Genomic DNA, 22,435 nt, shown 5'->3' with positions numbered 1-22,435 from the left:
TGATCACGGGGCAATGCGGCGTGGGCAGCCGCTCTTCAAAATAAATATAACGGGGCAATGCCGGGTGGCACCGGCTCTCCGAAAATAAAGGTAAAGCGAGGTAGGCACTCGCTCGGTCCTGGCAAAGCGCTCCAAAGCGCTAGAATCAAAATAAAGCGCACCCAGCGCTTAGGGGGGAAATAAAGCGCTCTTCAGCGCTAAAAGCAAAACGAAGCGCTCCCAGCGCTGGGGACAAGGGAGAGCGCTCCCCCAGCACAGCAAAGCTCCAGCAAGGTCTGGAGGCAGACAGGGGGGCAAGGCAGGGCCAGAGCCAGCACACTGGGTCTCCAGGCAGGGAGACAAGCCAAGTGGCGGTCCTCCTGGCCCCAGCAGCAGCAACAGCCCCCTCTGGCAAGGATCCACAAGTAGAACAACTTCTGTGGGGACACAGCCCCATTTTTATATCATGAATTCCTTTGTTAGGAGGTGCAGGGTGGGGGGAAACCAGTTGCAGCTGGCTTGGGAGTACCCTTGATGGCCCAACCACCCCTTTCATTCACTGGGGAGGCTAGGGTCATTAGACAAACCACAGGGGGGCGGAGCCAGCATTGTGTGGGGAAAAACCCAGCCCATCCAGGACACAGATCTACTCCTCCCACACATCACTCATGCTGATCTCACACTCACCACCGGGCAGACCCATCCAGACTTCCTGGAGCCTGGCATGCCAGCCAGCTCCGGCCAATCACGCTCCACTATCCTCACTGCACACATACATCAATGTCCAGAAGTAGCACTTCCCTTCTAGACACATACAAGCCGCACATACCATTGCGCAGCATTCGCTCTCACGAGTTCATACATACTAAACTCGAGCCTGCACTCCCCACACATCAGGAACTACCAGGGCACACACATTCCCCATGCATTCCTATGGGAGGGCAGGCCAGCCATACTACACGCACGCACTTTCACTCTGGGACACAGGGAAAAAGTGCGCCAAGACCCAAAAATCACTACACAGGGTCACAAATAAAGGCAAAAAGATTAGGGGTGAACCTGCCCTAAGGCCCAAGTCTAACACCGACTATCTGGCCTTCCCCTCTGTTTACCCAGCAGGTCATGCCCTGCGCCTTGCGCCATCCAGCCATGCTAGAATGTCCTCCATGAAAGTCTGGTTCCCTCTAGTTGAGAGGTTAACCCCATAGCGCAAAAAGAACTGGTCACCCCGGATGTAACCATGTCCTATCGATCTCAGCTTGGGGGTCCTGCACAGCTTTTCCATCTTGTTGTTGATCCTCTTTACCGAGTGATTCAACGCCTGCACTGACTCCCCCCCTCTCCACTGAAACCTCAGGATCTTGTGAGACCAGACTATAATTGCCTCAGGGCATCTCTTCGCCAACCATCCCATCTCAGTGAGCAGGTCCTCCCCAACCGCCCTACACATCATGTGAACCAAGTCTTTACCCCCAAAGTGTAGAATACAGACCAAAGGGGGTCTTTTGCTATTATATAGTGCGCATTCCATCTGGTCCCTGAAATGCCTAATGCGCAGGCCACCTTGCACGTGAAATATCAGAATTGCCTCTGCTTATTGTGCCCTACCCTTGAATGCAACTAGGTTAGTCAGCGAACATACGAAAACCCGATGATCCAGATGTCCTGCTCCTCTTGGGCCCATGTGTGAACCTGTGCCATGACGTGTGCTGTGTCTTCTTGTACTGTGGATCATTGGCCTCCTGCGTGGCAGGATGGGGTCGCCGGTGCCTTCTGATGACCCACTGCATGCTCCTTCCCCGCGTTGCAGGCTGAAGAAGTTGCAAAATCAAAACTGTGAGAAAACAACCATCAGTTGATATCCCTGCACCTGCCCACTGCATATGCAGGCGCACATAGCGTTTGTAACAGTTTGATGACCATCATCCAATTCTTTGGACCTCAGTCCCACTAAGCCCTCTGGCAATTGCTTCAGTAGCGGCCCCTATTCTAAAGGAGTGAGTCCCAAATGCAGCTGGATCCATGTTGGCCGTTTGGATAGCTAGCCCCAAAACCCTCTTGAACTGAAAATTGATCATAGGAGCCTCATTGGCATGAATGAGAAGAGGCCCCCCTGCAGCCCTTGGCTGTTGTGTCATGAATGTCTCCAGCCTGCTAACCGGATAGCAGGGCCTACCCCTAGATCTGTGCAGTATTATACCTTCCCACATGCCCTCTTGATCAGTTTTGGATCTGAGGAGTGATATCATAACTGACTCTTCCCCCACTTTGACATGTCCCATCTGCAAGCCCCCCTGCCAATCCCTTTTGTTCTTTGCAACCAGTTCCCCCACCCTGAAAGCATCATAGAAAGCTAAGCAGAATGCTGCTTCTAACAGAGTTCCCTCCCCTGGGGAATTACAGACCTGCTGTAAGGCTTCCATTAAGCTGGCCAGAATGTGAATTCCTATTGGCCTTCTCTCATTGGATTGGCCACCCTGCAAACACTGCCATCGTTTAGGGCTTGGCACACCATGAACGTACCTGTTGGATTGCCCCCACCTTTTAATTTAGCAAAAAAGGAAATGGCTGCGACATGACGCCTAGCTGCTGCCTCAGAGCGCCCCTTTTGCAGTATGCCCAAAACACCCCTTCATACGCTTCCTGGTCCTGGGTGCTACGCTAGCTGCCACGAGGTCCGAAAACTGGGGGCACCAAACTGCCAAAGTTGCTCTGGGAAAGGCGTTGGAATTGCCTCTGCTTCTGGGTGGTAGGACCTGAAAGCCTGCATCTTAAAACAAGATAAGTCCTCAGCTGCATTATTGAGTACCCTCGGCACATGCTTTGCCATAAACATCGTATTAATTTTCATGCATTGCAGTATTATTTCCTTCAGTAGCCGCAAAATCATGTCACAATTCACCGTCTGGGTGTTAATGCACTGTACCACTGCCATATTATCAGACCAAAATACCACACTTTGGTTTTTCAATTGTTCAGGCCATACTGACAGTGCCACCAGGATGGGGAATCGCTCTAGAAATCTTATGGTGGCCTTTAGCCCCGCCTCCATTCACCAGGTTGGCCACTGCTGCGCCACCCAGGCTGAACCCAGGATGGCACAAAACCCCTCGCTCCCTGCTGCATCCGACATTAGCCCCATCTCAGGGCTAGACCTGGGCGGGCTGGGCCACACCACCCTCCCATTAAAATTGTGCAGGAATCCCTGCCACATTTGCATGGCCTGTTTGACCTCGCTGAAGAGCCTGGTGTGGTGGTGTTTCTTCTGCATTCCTGACATTGCCTGTGCAATCGTGCATGAGATAGGGAGTGCCATCGGGATTATTCTGAGAGCAAAATTCAACGGACCCACCACCTGCTTCAATAGGTGTAGTGTGACCTTCTCTTTCCACAGACAAAGCTGTAATGCTTTCACAAATGCCACCACCTTCCCCACTGGCAAGCGTGACACCCCTTGTACTGAATCCAATTCTGTTCCCAGAAATTCCAATGTTATACTGGGTGCCTCTGTTTTGCCCCTTGCTAGTGGTACCCCCAGTTCTTGCATGAGTGCACAAAACTGTAGCAACTCCACCTTGCAGGTGCTCGAGTCTGGTGGGCCTAGGAACAAGAAATCACCCAAGTAATGCAGCACCTTCCGGTGACCTGTTGTTTGCTTGAAGACCCACACCAGAAAGGTACTAAACTTCTCATAGTAAGCACATGACACTGAGCAACCAATGGGCATGCACTTGTCTACATAATACTCCCCTCTGAATTGAAAATCTAACAAATGGAAATCCAAAGGATGGACTGGCAGCAAAACAGAAAGCAGATTCAATGTCAGATTTAGCCAACAACGCACCCTGCCCCATATCCCTGAGGATCTCCGATGCTTGGTCAAAAGAGGAGTACTTGAGGCTGCATAAGGCACCGTGGATGTCATCATTCAGGGACTGACCCCTGGGAGTCGAGAGATTATGAATCAACCTGTACTCCCCCTGTTCTCTTTTGGGAACCACCCCTAATGGGGAACAGACAAAATTGTGCATTGGTGGGTCCTTGAATGGGCCTGCCACCCTCCCCAGTCTCTCTTCTTTCTCAATTTTAGAAGCTGTCACCCTCTCGTTGTCCCTAACTGATACTTGGTTCCTGCAGTATGACACCCCAGTGTACCCAGGCGCAGGGATCCTGAAACCCTCTATGAAACCCTCCCTAAGCGTTTTTGCTGCATCTGAACAATGGTACTTGTTAAGACAGGATATCATGGCACTCATTATCACAGGGGATCCGGCCTTGGTAAGGCACAGGCTATCAGTCCTGCTTTTTGCCCCCTTTCTTTCTTGTTGTCTTAAAGCACTTTGATTCAGTGTGGGAGGAATTGCCACAGAAAGTACATGCATGTTTGAATCTACTTGTTCTTGCTGGCCTGTTAAATGTGCGTTTGTTAAAATCCCAACAGAACCCCTTATTCTTTCCCCTGCCCCCTGACTGCCAATGCGGGCTTGAGCGAAAGGACACCCGCCGAAATGTTTCTTGCGAGTTTCCCCTTGCGCTTTCCTGTGGGGCATGGAAGTGGTTCAGGTGAATGATCATCTCCTGCTGGTTCCAACACAGGGAGGAATCGGTTGCCTTAGCTCTCCTAAACTCCTTGTCATAGCCTTTCCACCCTTGACCCTCATATTTATCATGGGCGCATGTGATCCTGTTCTGGTAACATGCAATCTCAGAACCACGCTCCATAAAACGCTCGCACATAACTGCCATATTAATTGAAAAAACCCTTATCCAGTTCACCAGGTTTTCCTCCACCCTGTACTTTAACAGTATGTCTGACCATTCCCTGGGATGAGTCCATTCCTTGTTTTTCTTGGCCTCCTCCCTTTCAGCTTCGTCTATCAACAAGGAGAACATATTAACATATGCACCCTTCCAGATCTTCTCCTTTGTTTCTTGGGACAGATGCCTCCCCAAGTGTTCCCTAGATGACCGTACTTCCCCCAAACCCAGGGGTGGTAGGAACTTTGTATTACCTGTAGGAGTTGTATCCACTGGCTTAATTGCTCCTGGATGCATGGGTGAGAGTATAGGTGGAGGGACTCCACTATCCCCCACCGGGGTTGCACTACCTGGAGCTCCGTCCCCTGCCGGCCCTTCACTTGGCTTAGCCTCGTTGAGTTTTCCTGTCCTCTGTCGCATCCCCTTCACTCCCTGACATTCCCACAGCAAGAGACCAGTTCCCCACTTTCTCCAACCATAGGAGTAATGCCGCCAGATTGGCCACCATCTCTGGTTTGACTTGGTTGGCCACATGAGGTACTACATCCTGAGGGACAAGTCAGTGGGCATGATAGGTGCCAATGGTGGTATAGTTGCCGGCACACTCAGTATCATGGCTGCGGGTGCCGCTGGCGGAGGGGGAGCCCTCCTCAGGACTGGCCCTGGCTCCCCCTCGGCTATGACCCTCTGCTCCACCGTTCCCCTTCTTGGCTCTATTTCTCTTGGCCAATGACAGTAATGCTTGGGGGAACTATCGGGCACCTGGGCCTGCTCCCTGATGCCTACTCCCGCCCCTCAGACTTCTCCCGCAGTTCCGTTATTGCTTGGCCCATCACCCAAAAAATAATAAAAAAACACAATTATAACAAGAATTAAAAATAATTGTTATGAGTAGTGAGGATTTCACTAGTAGGGAATAGTAACTTTATGATAATGGTCGATTGTATCCCAAACCAATGTGCAAAGAAGACCATCCAATCCGTAGTAGGATATGATGCTAATATCACCACTCAGTATAGTAAAGTCTCATACAGCCCTTTACTATGGAGGCATAACACCATGTGCCTAACAGACCATGTAGGCATATGGTCTTATCACCTGCCAGAGTGGTTGAATAAAAATATATACAAGAAGGATGCAATCATCGAAAATAATGAGGTAGTTTTAGAACAGGGTCGGGTTTCATAAAATCAACCTCTCGGGGTTCTCTCACAACCGTTAGTGTGCCTCTCCAGACCCTAACAAAATCTATGGGACAATGTTCCCGATTTTCGATGATTGGTTAGGTGTGTATAAGTATAGTACTAAGGGACGCAGTTGGCGCTGTGACCCTATCTGGCCCAACCTTACATGAAAGTTAGGCATGACACACGGAACCAACACCACGAAGACGAGGCTTGGAACCCGGGACAATACGCAGGTAGGTAACGAGGACTGAAACGCGGAAATGCAATGCGGTCCAGCGCTATGACTCACAGAAAATAACAAAAACGCGCAAAAACAATTGATATCAGATGAGCCTGGTCCAGGCTGTCCAATGGCAGTGCTAGCAAAGAGGTTTAAAAAAGCACGATCGTAGAGGCAACCCATTTCATCAATTTCCGTCTGACAGAGTTTGTACCAGAAGGATACCGGTTGTGGAGAGACGAGGTCCTATGATTCAGACGGTAAGGAATACCAAACGGGGCCATGAGCATTAGGAAAGTTTGAAAAGGCTAACTAAATAGTAATATAGGTAATTTGCTTTCTGGTTAGATTTTTTTCTTACAAAAGACCCGCAGACAAACAAGGACAAGTGCCACTATCCACACCAGAGACTGCTCAGTTAACCTCACTTGAGGTTGGTTGTTAAAACGAACAGCATTCGCATATTGATAGACTGCATGTCATTATTGCGACTAAAATAGATTTCCTTACCATTGCCCCTTCTGCCCCCTTATGTTTACAAAGGAGAGCATGAGATTTGAAAGGCAGTGACAAACACAGAAGATCAAAGGGACCAGAGGAGACAAACGGCGGTTTTAAAGGAAAAATAGACTGCATGAGATTGTCCCTTTAAGTAGGTATCACCGTAGCATCCCGAATAACAAAAGAGCGTGCTAAGGAGAGGGTATATAGACATAATATAAATGTAGATTTCTCCGCAGATAGGAGGAGAATATTAATGAGCAATTAATATGCTGATGTGCCCGCTATCAATAAGCAAGAACATATTTTAAAGGTAACAGCTCTGAAATAATTAAAATATAGAGCAAGTAGTGACAGCAAAACAAATAAATATGAGTCACAATTTCAAATATTTTGTGTTGCAGTTGTAATAGATGCCAATATGCATAAAAACTAAAGGGACGAATACGAACGAACAAGATTAATATGAAATAAGGTAAATAGGGCTCTCACCATTAAATATAAAACGAACCATTGATATTTTAAATCAGATGTTAAGCCAAGTGTACGAAGGTGTAACAATGTGTTGTGCCTTATGTTATCTCCTTGCTTGCTGCTCAGCCAGTATGTATGTGATGTCTGTGTGGAATGCTGAATGTTGGATGACAGAGTGAATAGAATGTTAGTGTGCCTGGTGTGGATGTAGAATGACAGTTGATGAGAGAGGGCTGAGCAGTGACCATCCTGCTCCTGGTGGGGTTTTCCTTCTGTTCATCTTACTTGAAATAAAGAGCTTCAAGAATCTACTTGACTATTCATCATTTCATTCACTACACAATGCTTTATCATTTTGATTCTATTTAACGGGAGGTGCCCAACGTGATCCCCATAAATGTGGTATAGGGGGTAGTGGCAATCTATAAGTATGGCACATGAAGCCCATATAAAGGTACTTGATTGTTTCAGCAGTTATGACAAAACAATGAATTGACAATGGAATAGCGTGTTCTTGTGATGAATAAACAATGTACATTTGGACACGCCACGCCGAGTGTTGGGGTGAGGACCCTTGGGGTCTCCTTCCTTTCACAGAACCTCCTTGCTGCTAAGGAATTCTGCCACTCCGCGCCGCACCCGCTTCGTGTGTGCCGCTTCGCAGGTGCCGCTTCATCATCTGGAGCCAGCGGGAGCACAGCCGTGCTTGAGCAGCAGGAGACGCGAACTATGTGGCATCAGGAACCAGCGTGAGGGCTGAGCCAGGCGCGAGCAGGGACTCACTATCCCAGGAGTCCCTGCTAGAACACTGACATCTGGTCCCGCCTTGCTTGACAGCCCCGCCCCCAGGACGTCACCAGGATTAAAAGAGCCCCGCCCCCCCCCACCTTTGGGACACGCCACGCAGAGTGTTGGGGTGAGGTACCTTGGGTTCTCCTTCCTTTCACGGGACCTCCTTGCTGCTAAAAAATTCTGCCACTCCTCGCCGCACCCACTTCACGAGTGCCGCTTAGTCATCTGGAGCCAGCGGGAGCACACATATGCAAGGGTAAAGGCCCAGGCCAAAAATACAAAGTCCGACACAAACAGGAAGAAGCACACACCATAAGGAGAAGAGGGACTCAAGAAAAATCTCATATGATAAAGTGAAACGTTTAATTACATTAATAAAATATTGATATGAACATATTCACTGATAAACATGATTAAAAATGAGAGGATAAAAAAATTGATTTTTATAAAATAAGCTGTTACTCCAAAGAAATATACATAGGTCACAAAAACATTATAATGATAATGCCCAGAAAATGTTGAGGATGCTGATTTCTGTTGACACGTTTCGACACACCTTTTATTGTCTTCCTCAGGACAATATCAGCAAAATTCTTGAGTAGAGCTGGAAAAGTCTTAAAAACAGGAAGCCGAGTAGATGAAGGCTTCGTTTTAAGCACTATCAAATGCGGAGTTTAAGAGGACTCAGAGATTCCTTAGTATCGTGAGTTCTGTGTATTTCTTGATAATTATAAAAACAAGTTTCATTCAGTTGATGCTGCACTCGTGTGCACACCCTTTAGGTTTAGAAAAATCGATATAAAACCGGCTACAGGCCCCCGAAAAATGCAGGTAGAAAACGAACACACTCCACTTCTTATTGCCCGGTGATAGAGACAAACTTCCCTTTTCAGCCGTTCAATTCAAATAAAGTTCTTAAAACACGGAAGTAGTCCGGAAAGCCCTTTGATGGAGCCTTTCTATAGTTGGATAGTGCCGCAACGTAACGGGAGCCTGATTCAAAACCGGAGAAAAAAAAAAAAACACGCCACGCCGAGTGTTGGGGTGAGGTACCTTGGGTTCTCCTTCCTTTCACGGGACCTCCTTGCTGCTAAGGAATTCTGCCACTCCTCGCCGCACCCGCTTCGTGGGTGCTGCTTCATCATCTGGAGCCAGCGGGAGCACAGCCGTGCTTGAGCAGCAGGAGACGAGAACTGTGGGGCATCAGGAACCAGCGTGAGGGCTGAGCCAGGCGTGAGCAGGGACTCACTATCCCAGGAGTCCCTGCTAGACCGCTGACATCTGGTCCCGCCTTGCTTGACAGCCCCGCCCCCAGGACGTCACCAGGATTAAAAGAGCCCCGCTCCCCACCACCTTTGGGACACGCCACGCCAAGTGTTGGGGTGAGGTACCTTGGGTTCTCCTTCCTTTCACGGGACCTCCTTGCTGCTAAGGAATTCTGCCACTCCTCGCCGCACCCGCTTCGCGGGTGCCGCTTCATCATCTGGAGCCAGTGGGAGCACAGCCGTGCTTGAGCAGCAGGAGACGCGAACTGTGGGGCACCAGGAACCAGCGTGAGGGCTGAGCCAGGCACGAGCAGGGACTCACTATCCCAGGAGTCCCTGCTAGACCGCTGACATCTGGTCCTGCCTTGCTTGACAGCCCCGCCCCCAGGACGTCGAACACTCTATATCCGGGGCAGGATTTCCGCTGCGCGTAAGCTGTCCTGGAGAAGCACGGGACAAGGGCGGGACAGTCCGGGACAGACAAGGGCAGGGCAGGGCCACCTCCCTGTCACCAGGTACACTGATAGAACGACAAAATAGTCCGTACGCCATTAAGGTATCGACCGCGGAAATGCTAGCATAAGGGGGCAAGTCTATTTTAAAGCAGAAAGGTACTATTTACAGCAATGGGTAAAAGGAAAACAACTGACGGGGGCAACAATGCTGCTAATCTTAAAAAAAGGGAAAAAGGCAAAAAAATCTAAAGTCCAACATGCGGCATCAAATTGTGTGCTCTCGAGTATCGAATTAATTGTTGAGGAGTGTGAGGAGATATTGAAGGGGGCTCCGAATGTTGAAGAGCTAGGTTGTTTAGATAGTCCAACCAAGGGCATAACTCGGAAAAAGAATAAAGTAATTCCAGACATATTTTTAAAAAAATCACAGCCTAAAAGCCCCGTGGCAAACATTCATTCCCCCCCACCAACTTCAACATCCCCCAAGGCCGCCCATACACCACAGGGTTGTGAAAAGTCTAGAAAAGTGGTGGCTCCACCAGATATCATTGAGGTTCCTGATCCGGGTGGAGATAAGCTGGTAGGAGATGAGGAGGTTCGATGTACCAATAGATTTGCCGTGCTAGAAGGGGAATCTAGAGAGTTGTCCGATGTTGTGCAGCAAGGCATTGACCTAAGGAAACAAACATTAGAGAGCACAGTCGAATGCTCAAGTTGCCAGAACTTCAAAGGAAGCATGTTAAAGAAAATGGGGTCGCTGGGAGTAGAATTAGCCCAAATTAAGAAAATGCTTACAGATTTAATCAAGCAAGGGAGGCAAGCAAGCTGAAAGCGTGCCTCAGTTGTTAGCTCTAGCAGTAACCCCAAAAAATGTTAACTCAGGAACATCCAAACCAGCCGCTGGCCTTAAAGCTAGGGGGTTGCCGGGCGCCCAAAACTCTCAGTCATCCATGGGGATGCCTAAATCGATAAAACCTGCTACTAAGCAAGTAGCCCCTCCAATTGGTCTTAGGTTATTAGGAGACCAGGCGGCCAAAAATGCCCCACAAAATGATACCATTAGGTCAGCTGCGGGGTGTAACAATAAGCCCACCACTTATGTAGAGGCTGCTAAGCAGCAGGGCTTGCTAAATGGAACCAATTTGCTCCCGGGGCTGAGAAAAAAAGAGAGTGATACAAGGGGGGCAAACGATCTGGCAACGAGAGGGGCCAAACGATCCCAAGGCCAGGGAATCACAGCTTATAAACCTAGGAACACCACCATTTATATGACAGGGGTACCGAGGCTAAAATCTAATGTTTACAAGAGCAGGGATTCCATCTGCAATAAAGCCATTCACTGGCTGCGCCACGTGAGAGGGTGCAGGTCAGTAATTAGGGAAGACCTGACTAAAGTTTCAAGACTGACCTTGTTTAGCTCAGCAACCGATAGCATCGAAATCCAATTGGACAATATGGCTCTGGCAGAAAGCCTAGTGTCTTTTGAGTATAGAACTTCACCCCCTGTGCTCTCAAACATACAAATTAGGCAGTCACCTTTATGGTTTAAAGCTTGTTCTAGCGATGACTCAATTCTTAATAATATCGACTGACTAGGGAATGGCACGCAACCTCATAACGCACTATATACCCACTCACCACGGGCTAGTGAGCACCAGTATAAGACCAATGTGAACGACTTTAAATCCGGGGAGTATTCCCTACCTATCAAAGCCCCTGTGGGGAGGAGTGGAACGAGTAGTGCCCTAAAGATCAACCAGATAAGTTCAGTGGATGAAAGTTTAGAGCCTCAAGCTTCCACCAAAAGCTTCGATGAGAACCCAAAAACAATCAACCTTGTATCTTGGAACATAGCGGGCCTCACAAAAAAACTGGAAAGCCCAGAATGGAATAAATGTATCAACCAATTTGAGATTTGTTTGTTCCAAGAACCATGGAGTATGACCCCACTCCACAAAAATGGTTATGCTACCTACTTCATACCGGCAACTATGGTAGGGAGAGGCCGCCCATCTGGCGGTATCCATATATGGACTAGCGTGGCCTTAAATTGGGCCATTACGGTGCACAAGCTACCCTCAGGCGACATACTACATCTCTCCCTTAAAGGCCCCCAAGCAGTAACTTCTATAGAACTGTTCTGCGTATATGCCAGGGGAACCTCAGGTGGCCAAATTTCCCCAACAATAGCGGTACTTGAGACAGCTCTAGCAGATATCCACGCTTTGGCCACTATTATAGTAGGTGGTGATATTAACTGCACATATGAACCCCTAGCTGAAGAAGACCTGGTGGGAGCTAGTTATGAGTACACAAGGCAGTCCATCCCCCTACTAAATCTGGCTCCCATCAAGAAATGGTCCGCAAGAGCGATACAACTGAATGCCTTAACGCTAGAATATAAACTGCGTGCCCTTAATGGGAGGACATTTTCTAACCCAAACAGGGCGATGACATATAACAGACTTAGTTGTCCGTCGCGCATTGATTATATTTTGCTTGACACCAGCTCCTGGGGGAAATTAATAGATATGGAGGTCATGCAATCACAGGATAGCGACCATAATCCACTTTGTATGAAAATTAAAGGAAAAAATGAAGTGGTAATGAGGAAGGGCCCACTAATGTTTTCCAAAAAAGTAACCCCCACGCATTGTAATCGGAAATTAAAATGGAACAAAGTCTGGTGCTATGAGGATAAATTCTCCAGTATTAAGGAGTTAGTCTCAGCAGAAACTAGTGATCTAGTGGCCTTTGAGTCTATGAAGATGACTGATCCAAATTTTAAATTAGCTGACTCCTATAAAAACTTAGTAGCGAAGATTGGGGCCTTCTTTACGATGGGTGAGAATAGAGGGCCACCGAAGAGCAAACCTGAAAAGAAGGGAACTCCGTGGTACACGGCTGCATGTAGGGTTAAGAGAAAGGCGATTTCCTCTACAATTAGGAACAAAGACCCATTAGCAGTAAGGGGAGCCTGAAAGGACTACCAAAAAAGCATTAAATTGGCCAAAAAGGAGTGGGAGGAAGAACACTGGCAGCAAATCAAAAAAGCCGCCTGCTTGAAAGATTCCACCATGTTCTGGAACCTAATAAATAAAATTGAGAAAAGGGGCGTAGAGCCTACATCTACCCATATCAGTGAAGACCAATGGTACTCGCATTTTGCAAAACTGTACTGTGAGGTAGAACCTACAGGGCAAGTCATAGCGATACCAAACGTACTTGCACTAGAGCTCTCGGGCATAGCTGAACCTTTTCTGGCCAGGGAAGTACAAGAGGCCATTACAAATATTTCCCCAGGCAAGGCAGCAGGACCGGACGGGCTACCTGGCGACCTATTATTGTATGCACCTGAATTATGGTCGGTCTTCATCGCCCTCCTAATGAATCTGATTCTCCAGGGACACCCTGTCCCGGAGTCATGGAAGGGCGCGGAGATTGTGACCATATATAAGAAGGGTAATAGGGAGGACCCTGCCAACTACAGACCGATAAGTCTAATTGACGTATTCCAGAAAGTAGTTGGCAGGGTCATTATCACCAGAATGGGAGCCTGGATAGAGGAAGGTAGAATACTCTCTCATTTCCAGGCTGGCTTTAGACAAAATATGGGAACAATTGACCAGGTCTTTAGATTTTGTGCTGTATATTGGAAGACGGAGTCTGTTGCCAAGGGCAGCCTATACCTGGCTTTCATCGACTTAAAGACGGCATTCGATTTGGTCCCATGTGACAAACTCTGGAAGGTGCTTCTTGACATGGGGTTCCCTAGTTACCTTTTGGAGTTGATTGTAAGGTTACACCAGGGAAATTATGCCAGAATCAGATGGGGGGACCAAGGCCAATTAACAGGGAGGGTGCCTGTTCAGAGGGGGGTCCGCCAGGGATGTGTGATGGCTCCGACATTGTTTTTCCCTCTTTATTAATGGGGTGGTAGACCATTTGAGGGAGGAGTCTGCGGATGCCCCAGTCCTGGCGGGGGAGAAAACACCAACCCTACTCTTTGCAGACGACACCCTCCTTTTGTCCAAAACCCCCTCAGGCCTCCAGAAGTTACTAGATAGATTCAGTCTGTTTTGCGATGAGAGGGGTCTCACCGTGAACACTGCTAAAACGAATCTGATGGTGTTGTCTGCAAAAAAGAAAGTTAGGAAAACGAGCATAACTCTAAACGGGTCCCCACTTGAGGTGGTGGAAGAGTTTGACTACCTGGGCGTCAGGTTCAACAACCGAATGAAATGGGACTCCCATGTTGCCAAAATGCTTCTAAACCTCAAAAGAGCCGCCGGAGCAATCCTGAGAAACCAGCGTTTATGCATCAGTAGACCAGTAGCCCCAGCTCTGGCAGCATATGAAGGCAAGGCCGTAGCCTCTGCTGTCTATGGAGCAGAGCTGTGGGGGTGTGAAAATACCATTGACCTGGTAAGGGCAGAGAATAAGTTTGTGAGAGACCTGGTTGCTCTCCCGCTTTCTACACCTTTAAAACCCCTCTTTCTAGATATGGGCAAACATTCTATTGCAGGCGCCTTCGTCCTTTGCTGTTCTGGGTGCGCCTGCGAAGGACACCAGATCTGGCAAACTATGCGTTGGTTCTGGATGAGCTGATTACCCAGAACAGGGCAAATAAGATACAGTGGCTAACCAAACTAAGGCAGTTGGTTTGAAGCCAGGTTTGGGTCAATTTTGGACCTCCCAGTCCCCTCCCCACAAGCAAATCATCCAAAAAATCTACTGGGATTGGGTACAGGAGAAGAAAGCAAAATATGCAAAGTGGGGGGTATTAACAACCCAATTCATGGAATGCAAACCCTCTAAAAAACTCGAGCCCTTCCTAGACCTCATACAAAACCCAAGGGATAGGTCTCTCTTCCTGAAAATGAGATACGGAATCCTACCCTTGAATAGGTTCACTGAGGGATGGAAAGGAAGGGGGGCTCATGCCCACTCTCTCAGCTGCCCTGGGTGTCCATGCACAAGCGAATCTCTTCCCCCACTTCTTGTTCGCTTGTAGGGCATATAAAAAACCGAGATCAAAATGGTTAAAACCGGTATGTAGAGAGCTGGGTGTGAGAGAGTGCAGAACTGCCTTGCGCATTCTACTATCAGATGTAACATCCATGTTAGTTGTATGCGGGTTCCCTAAATATCTAGCCAGCGCGTGGTCTATCTGTGCAAGACTGTTGACTGAAGACAAGAGCTAGGCTCGGGTAGCCAAATTGATGTTTATACCCACTGCTGTTAATGCATCATTGAATTCTCTGTTTTAAATGTAAATACTCCGAATTTTATCCATTTATATTATGGTAAGAAATGTAATGAATTTTATATCTTTTAAAATATGTGTTTTTATGTTGTATTGTTTGTACTTTTATGATATGTAAATATCGAGTAAAGTATAAAACATTTGCTTAAACAACATATTTGAAGATTCGGCAACCATTATAGATCTCTCTCACGTAGAATATCTATGAACAGCTATTTGTCCAATGTAAGGAAAAAAGATTTATAGTCTATCTATCATGATATCTTTACAATGAGGAAGATCATTTCTCTTATTCTAGAGCTTCAGCACCCAAAACGAAAGTGTACATTATTTTGAATTTTTGCATATGACTGATTCAAGGGTGTTTATCTGCAGGATATCATTTAAGTGGTAACCATCCAGTGCCATTTTTACTAGAGACACATCATACAGTCTTGAAAAAGATGGTATATATCTACTGAACCATCGAAACGCAGCGACGCCCATACCAGCACAATCACGAGAGCAAACTTAATCCTGTAGACAGGACTTTTCTAGCAAGTCCAGGTTTTAGTTTAATATTGGTCGGTTGTTTGATGTGCAATCTTGATGACAAACAATAGTGTCCATGTCTGTCTCTCTCATTGTCTTTCTGTTGTCCTTAGTTGACAAGCACGATAACCAGTCGGTGTTTGGTAATTAATGTGTTTTGTAGTTGATTTATAAAATAATTTTTTTAGATGCACATGACTGTTATATATATTGCTGATGTTTTTAATGAAATTATAATTTGCTTTGTGCCTTTTTAATCAATTGATTGTAAAGTCAATGAAATTCTTCCCCCTTCTTTTTAAATGAATAAAATGTGAAAACCTTTTTTAAACAAACCTTACTGTCTATGTATTATATGTGTTAGATATCGGTACAAATATATGGGCTTATATTAAAGTTGTTCCTCGCCAAGGGATACCCTGCTATTTTACTGTTTATCAGTACCCTATTCCCCTGGTTTGTTAAGGGGTCTCTCTCGCTCATTTTTACATTGGCCCATCACTGTCATTTCCTGCAACATTTTATTGATAAATGCCTCCATGCGAGAGGGCTGCTCACCCCGCTTTGCCTTAGGGGCCATTATCTATGATGCATATGCCCCCAAGCCTCAATTCCACCTCAAAGGTCGACTCACAGCCTCCCCGGTCGGGAGCACCCACGCCCTAACCTGGAGGTTGCAGCAGCTACCAGCCAGACCAGCACCCACGCCACCAGAGCCACTTCCCACCAGCTAATCTAAGGGGGCAAGTGAGTAAAAACTCCAACCCGCGTGGCTCCCGGAGGTGATGGAAATGCGGCTTGCCAGTGCTGCCCCCAATGAGTTCTGCCAACACGGCTTTGTCAGTAACCGTACTCACATGCAGTCCCCTCCAAGCATTGTCGGATTCCTTGCTTTCTTCCTGCTGACACTTCTTCTCCCGCTATGCCGCCACCAGTTGTCGTAACCTGACAACGTCGACCTGTAGCGGAGATAAAATGAAAACAATTTCCTATTCTCCCCTGCACTGATCATCCGCTAGAAAACTTATCTCGGCAACCTGAAAGATAAAAAAGTAAAGTTAGCTGGCCTCCCAATGGCTCCTGACCCAGGCCACCGGCGTGGTGTTCAGCAAAAGGTAGCGGGGCAAAGATAAAGCCTCTCTGCCCCGCTCCCCTTTTAAAGCAGTGACTGGGTCAGGAGCAGTTTAGACCGGATTGCCCCTGCGTTGCGTTGATGCCATCTGACCCAGAAGCACTAGGAAGTGCTTCCTGGCCAGGGAGCAATGCACACTGATTGGGTGACCCCTTTAGGAGGTCAGGGTGCCGCGTCACTTTTGTGCGTGGCGGCTCCTCCCCCCTAACTACCGGGGGCCGGCGCAACCGCCATAATGGTGGCAGGCTTGATGCCAAGCCCGCCTGTTCAAGTACTGATCCACCAACATCATTTGGGACATGAAATGCACAGAGGATATCAACCAAAGGCACTGGTCATACAATCAATCTATCAATCAATCAATCAGAGTACTTATAAAGCGCGTTACTCACCCGTGAGGGTCTCAAGGCGCTAAGGGGAGGGAGGTGCCGCTACTGCTCGGAGATCCAGGTCTTGAGGAGTCTTCTGAAGGCGAGTAGGTCTTGGGTCTGCCATAGGTGGGTAGGGAGGGTGTTCCAGGTCTTGGCGGCGAGGTAGGAGAAGGATCTGCTGCCGGAGGTCGTTCGTTGGATGCGGGGGACAGCGGCGAGGGCGAGGCTGGCGGAGCGGAGCTGGCGGGTGGGGGTGTAGAAGCTGAGTCTGCTGTTCAGGTAGGCTGGTCCGGTGTTGTGGAGTGCTTTGTGTGCGTGGGTGAGGAGCTTGAAGGTGATCCTCTTGTCGACCGGGAGCCAGTGTAGGTCTCAGGTAGGGGGTGATGTGGCTGCGGCGGGGGACGTTGATGATCAGTCGGGCGTAGGCGTTTTGGATGCGTTGTAGTTGTCATAGGTGTTTGGCTGGAACAAAATGACCCAACCTTCTCTGAAACTAGCAAAATTGCTCATGCTTTTTAGAGAACTCTGCACCAAGAACTTGTATCAGTATTAGCACTCCTTTATTTCTTAATACAAAGGGGAGAACCCAGTAAAAATCCTTGAATACAGAGTGTGAGGTGGATTTCCTAAAGCAGTGCCAAATACCATAGGCTACTAAAGTGCTCGAATTCATTAATTCAATATCACAATGCTATATCTTTAAGTGAGACCAACAATACCTCAACCTTTACCCATTCAAAAAACTCACTTGCCACTAAGAGCAAGTGTTAGGCAATGAGTGGAAACTACAAACAATAAACTGGGCCCCTAGAACTCAGTTTACTTTCTGCCACTCACTCAATGACCCCTGAAACCAATGCTAAGTCCACCATCGGCAGTCCAGGAGTCTCAGCTGATGTTACCCATCCTAATTGACATCACTTCTGTCACGGTTTCATAAAATAAATATAAAATCTACCCAAAGAGTATCCCTGACCAGAACTTGCAGGAAGATCTCTTAGGACAAGACTAACGTCATTAGCCCATTGTAAGTTAGTTTGTTTTTAAATTACATGTACCATCCATTGCGATTGTATGGTGGAGACACTTCCATAAGTATTCTGCTCGAAATTTAACACGTCGACTACAAATGAGGGTGTTTTACAGATTCCTAGTCAACATTGGTGCTTCAAGTGTGTCAGGGTACAGCAGTGGTGCCTACTATATCCCAGTTATGGCTGTCCTCTATTTTCCAAATTGGGGCCTGTGGCATTCTCATTTTTATTGGTTAATGTGGATGTACTTTATCTCATTCTGTAATAGTGTTTGTCATTGGTTATTTCTATTTTATTTTTATTACTGTTTATGTTTAGAGTCAACATACACTCGGTTGGTCTTGGTTCCTGTGCCTTTTAAGTAGCTGTAACATTTGACCCCTGCTGTCTTCTTAAAAAAAAAAAACTGTTTGACCCTACACAAATTTGGAATAATCTACAAGTAGTCCTGTAGAAGGATATAGTCATGCGCTGTTGTTTTAGATTACTAAAATTGTCTACTTTTTTTAAACTCTTTACTTTTATGAATGAAAAACGTGCGTAATATTTCTATAAGAATATATTTCTGGGAAATAAAGTATTTTTTGACTGTGACCTACAGCACAGGTTTGTGGACTTTGATTATGAAACTTCACAGCGCAGTATGACACTGCCTTTGCTTGCTTTAGGGCCTTTATCATCCTTTCCTCGCCTCTAGAATTTGCATCCCCACCTCAATCTGAATCTTTATAATTCTTCATTTTTAAATGTGAAACTTCCGCAAATAGAATGCCTTAGTCTGTGTAACCCCTAGTACCGAAGACCTCGAGCACCTGAAAAGAACAAAGGTGGGCAGATTGCAAACATGCATTTAGATGGGCACATTTGTGAATGTTTCATGCAGGGTACATTAGCTATTTGGGTGTTCAGTACATACACGGCTATAAATATTACTGCACTGCTTCACTCTTTGACAAATCAGAGTATTTCTCTAAAGATTGGGCCACTGCTGACTCCATTACATAAAATGTATAAAGAGCGAGGCAGCCGACAGACCTTCATGACTAGCATCAAATAACACAGCGACTCGGGAGATATTTTTAAATGCAATTTTCTGATCTGTGCGATGCTGTTCTGTTCTTCGTGCTTATCATAAATACTTGTGACTACAATCTTGAAAAGTGGAAAGATATAAACCTGTCTGCCTGCGGGAAACATCGTTCTCGAACAAAAGAACATAATGAAAGCTATCAGCTTATTCTTGTAAGGCAATAAGATTATGTAACGTAAGCATAGGAGAATCCGCACTATTCCTGTATCATGTTCTCTATGTGCTACTGCATAAAAGTTAGCTAACACGGCATACATTTCCATTATTGTCCTTTTTTTTATCAGATGCACCAATCCTACGTGAGTGAAGACCTCCTCGTATCTATGGATCTATAAAGTTGTGTAGTTGTTGTGGTACTTGCACTTGCTGCATGAGCTACGAGTATTACGCATACATAGCGATGGTGGACATTAAAGTAGAATTTGGTACTTGTGCAAATTGTAATATATTGCGCGTTCCCCATTTTGCCCATCTGTCCTTGTGCATAAATGCAAGATTACGCTTGTGTACTAGAAATTATGCGCAGCCTAAAAATTTCACCAAAAACGAGCAGGGACTATGCAGTTCACAGGGGAGGGGGAGGGGGGATTTCTTTATTTCTCACAAGTTTTTCTGTCGCCTCTTCATTTTTATTTTTGTGTTTGACACGTTAATGTTTACCTTAAAAGCAATGGGCCATTGTGCAACCTTTCATTTGAAGTTTTTTATTATTTGCATTCAGAGGTTTGTATTTTTTTTTTCGATGTCTCTTTGCTAATGACCTTTCAGGCATCGTTGAATAGGCGTTTCAGACACAATGAACAACATTATGCTTTTCAGAGAGCTAACCTTTACAGACGACAATGTCTAATTATCTGTGAACAGTGTTTCAGAGTGCTGCACTCTCATCAATCTTTGCTGACATAATTATATTTCTAATTTTCTAAGTAATACAGAACTAAAACTGCTCTCTGTGTTTAAAAATACCAGTGTTTCAGCTCCACACCGCAGCTAAACTAAAGATATTGTGGCACTGTACTCTCAGTTCCATTAGACTGCAGTCTTGGTTGCGTTACTGTGTTCATGGTCAAAGTAAGTATTACAAATACCAATTTACAACAGCGAGAAAATATCTGGCAGGCTAGAGGTGAGGAAAGGTATTGTGGCTGACGCCCTTATTCTGAGCTCCCAAAACACCTATTGGCCAAGGCCTAGCGCAAATAGCGCGCGCCGCCATTATGGCGGTTGCACCGGTCCTCGGGGGTATGGGGGGTGGAGAGGTCGCTGTGTCATGTGTGACATGGTGCCCCACCTTCCCTGCTTATCCAATAAGGTGTTGCCTCAGGATCGCGAACCGGAAGCTTCCAGGTTCAGCGCGATTGCCAAACGTTGGGGCAGGCTGGTTTAGACCGGTCTACCCTGTGCCCCTTCCTTAAAAGGGGGCGAGGGGAGTAGGAACAGTCTCTTGTTCCCTTTGCTCCCCCCAGAACTGCACCCGGGCCACCAGCGGCCCGTAACTTGTTTTCTTTTGTATTTGTTGCAGGTCGTGAGAGTCGTAACAGCAGTGGTGTTTGGGAAGGACGCGTTTCGGCATCCGAACGGTGGTGGAAGGGGTCGGCCAGTCAGCTGCGTGAAGGCGAGGAGCTACAGCCTTTCTTGACTGAACGCTGTGGCAGGCGTAGGAGCTGGAGAAGGAGCGCATCCACACGGTCTACGAACGGTGTGGGCTGAGCGAGCAGAGCAACCGGTCCGCCGCAGAGGGCAGGTGAGCACGTACAGGGTGAGGTTTTTTCACCTAATTAAGGAGCGGCAAGCGGCACCGTATTTTCTGATGAGCTGTTGGAGTAAGAGCTGTTGGAAAAGGTTGTTTGAAGAAGCGTGTGTGAGGCTCACGTGTGCCACATCATTTGAGATCAGCACATTTTTTGTTGTTCAAGCCGCGAGTGTGGCGTGGTGGAAGCTGTTGTGTAATTTTTTGTTTAGCTGCTTTTGTGAAAGTTGTTTTGTTATGTTATGTTAAATTTTATTTCTATAGCGCACGGCTACTCGAAAAGAGTGTCCCGGCGCTTTGTTTGGGCAGCTCAGTATAAAAAACATAACAACATAAAACAGACACCAGACAGGAGAGAAAAGAGACATCCTAAAGGTTAAAAAGCCAGGTCTTAAGGCTCTTCCTAAACAGGAGCAGGTTAGATGAGCGCCGCAAGGCCAGAGGCAAGGTGTTCCACAACTGAGGGGCCCTCAAACTGAAGGAGCGCCCCCCGGTACGTGCCTTCCTCACTCGAGGGACCACAGCCAAAAACAGAGATTCTGACCGCAGCGATCTAGCCGGGCGGTAAAAGGCTAGCCTGCGCTGTAAGTACTTAGCTCCAGCGCCGAAAAGCACTTTATGCGCCAAGGTCAGTGCTTTGAACATGATCCGCTTCCGGATGGGCAGCCAGTGAAGCGACTGTACCGAACCGGAGGCTCTCACTCGCCTATGAAGGCCAAAAACGGCGCGGGCCGCAGAATTCTGCACAACCTGCAGCTGCTGAACAAGATAGTCCGGGAGACCTACATAAAGGACGTTCGCATAGTCCAGTCTGGAGCCAATTAAGGCTTGCACAGTGATGTTTCTATGCTCTTCTGTGAGCAAAGGCAGGAACTTCCGGAGCATCTTGAGAATGCCAAAGCAGGTGCCCGTCACACCAAGAATATGTGATCGCAGCATCAGATTATTATCAATCTTCACTCCCAGATTTTTAGCCACCAGCGATACCTGGGCAGGGGGACACATATCCGTAGGCCACCAGGCCCGCCACTCGGGGTCGGAGGAACAGCCAAAGAACAACACCTCCGATTTGTTGGAATTGGCTTTGAGGCTGTTCAGCTGAAACCAGCTAAAGACCATCTCCAAGCAGCCCCGGATATTCTCCCCATCAAACGCCTGATCTTTCCCACACGTGAAGAGCAATTGAGTGTCATCCGCGTAGGACACGATCTGGGCCCCAAAGAGCTCCACCAGTGCCGCCAGAGGGGTCATAAAGAGGTTAAAAAGAGTCAGGCTCAACACAGATCCCTGCGGAACTCCGACTCCCAATGGCGGCATCTCAGCGGAGCTTGGGGAGGCCCAGACCGTTTGTCGGCGGCCCTCCAAAAAAGATGTAAACCAGTTGAACACCGTCCCCCTCAGACCGATGTCATGAAGTCTGGCGGGAAGCGCCTCATGGGGGACGGTGTAAAAGGCCGCCGACAGATCAAGCATGACAAGCATGGCCCTGCCACCAGAATCCAGTGTCTCCCTAATAATCTCCGACACCTCCAGGAGTGCCGTCTCCGTACTTAAATTAGGGCGGAAACCGGACTGCGAGGGGTGTAGCAGGTCATTGGATTCTAGAAAGCTAGAAAGAACGCCATGCACA

The sequence above is a fragment of the Lissotriton helveticus genome, chromosome 6 (genome assembly GCF_964261635.1).
Source record: "Lissotriton helveticus chromosome 6, aLisHel1.1, whole genome shotgun sequence".
In the NCBI taxonomy this organism is placed as follows: Eukaryota; Metazoa; Chordata; class Amphibia; order Caudata; family Salamandridae; genus Lissotriton; species Lissotriton helveticus.
The sequence above is the reverse complement of the archived record's forward strand: the minus strand, read 5'-3'. Positions refer to the sequence as shown.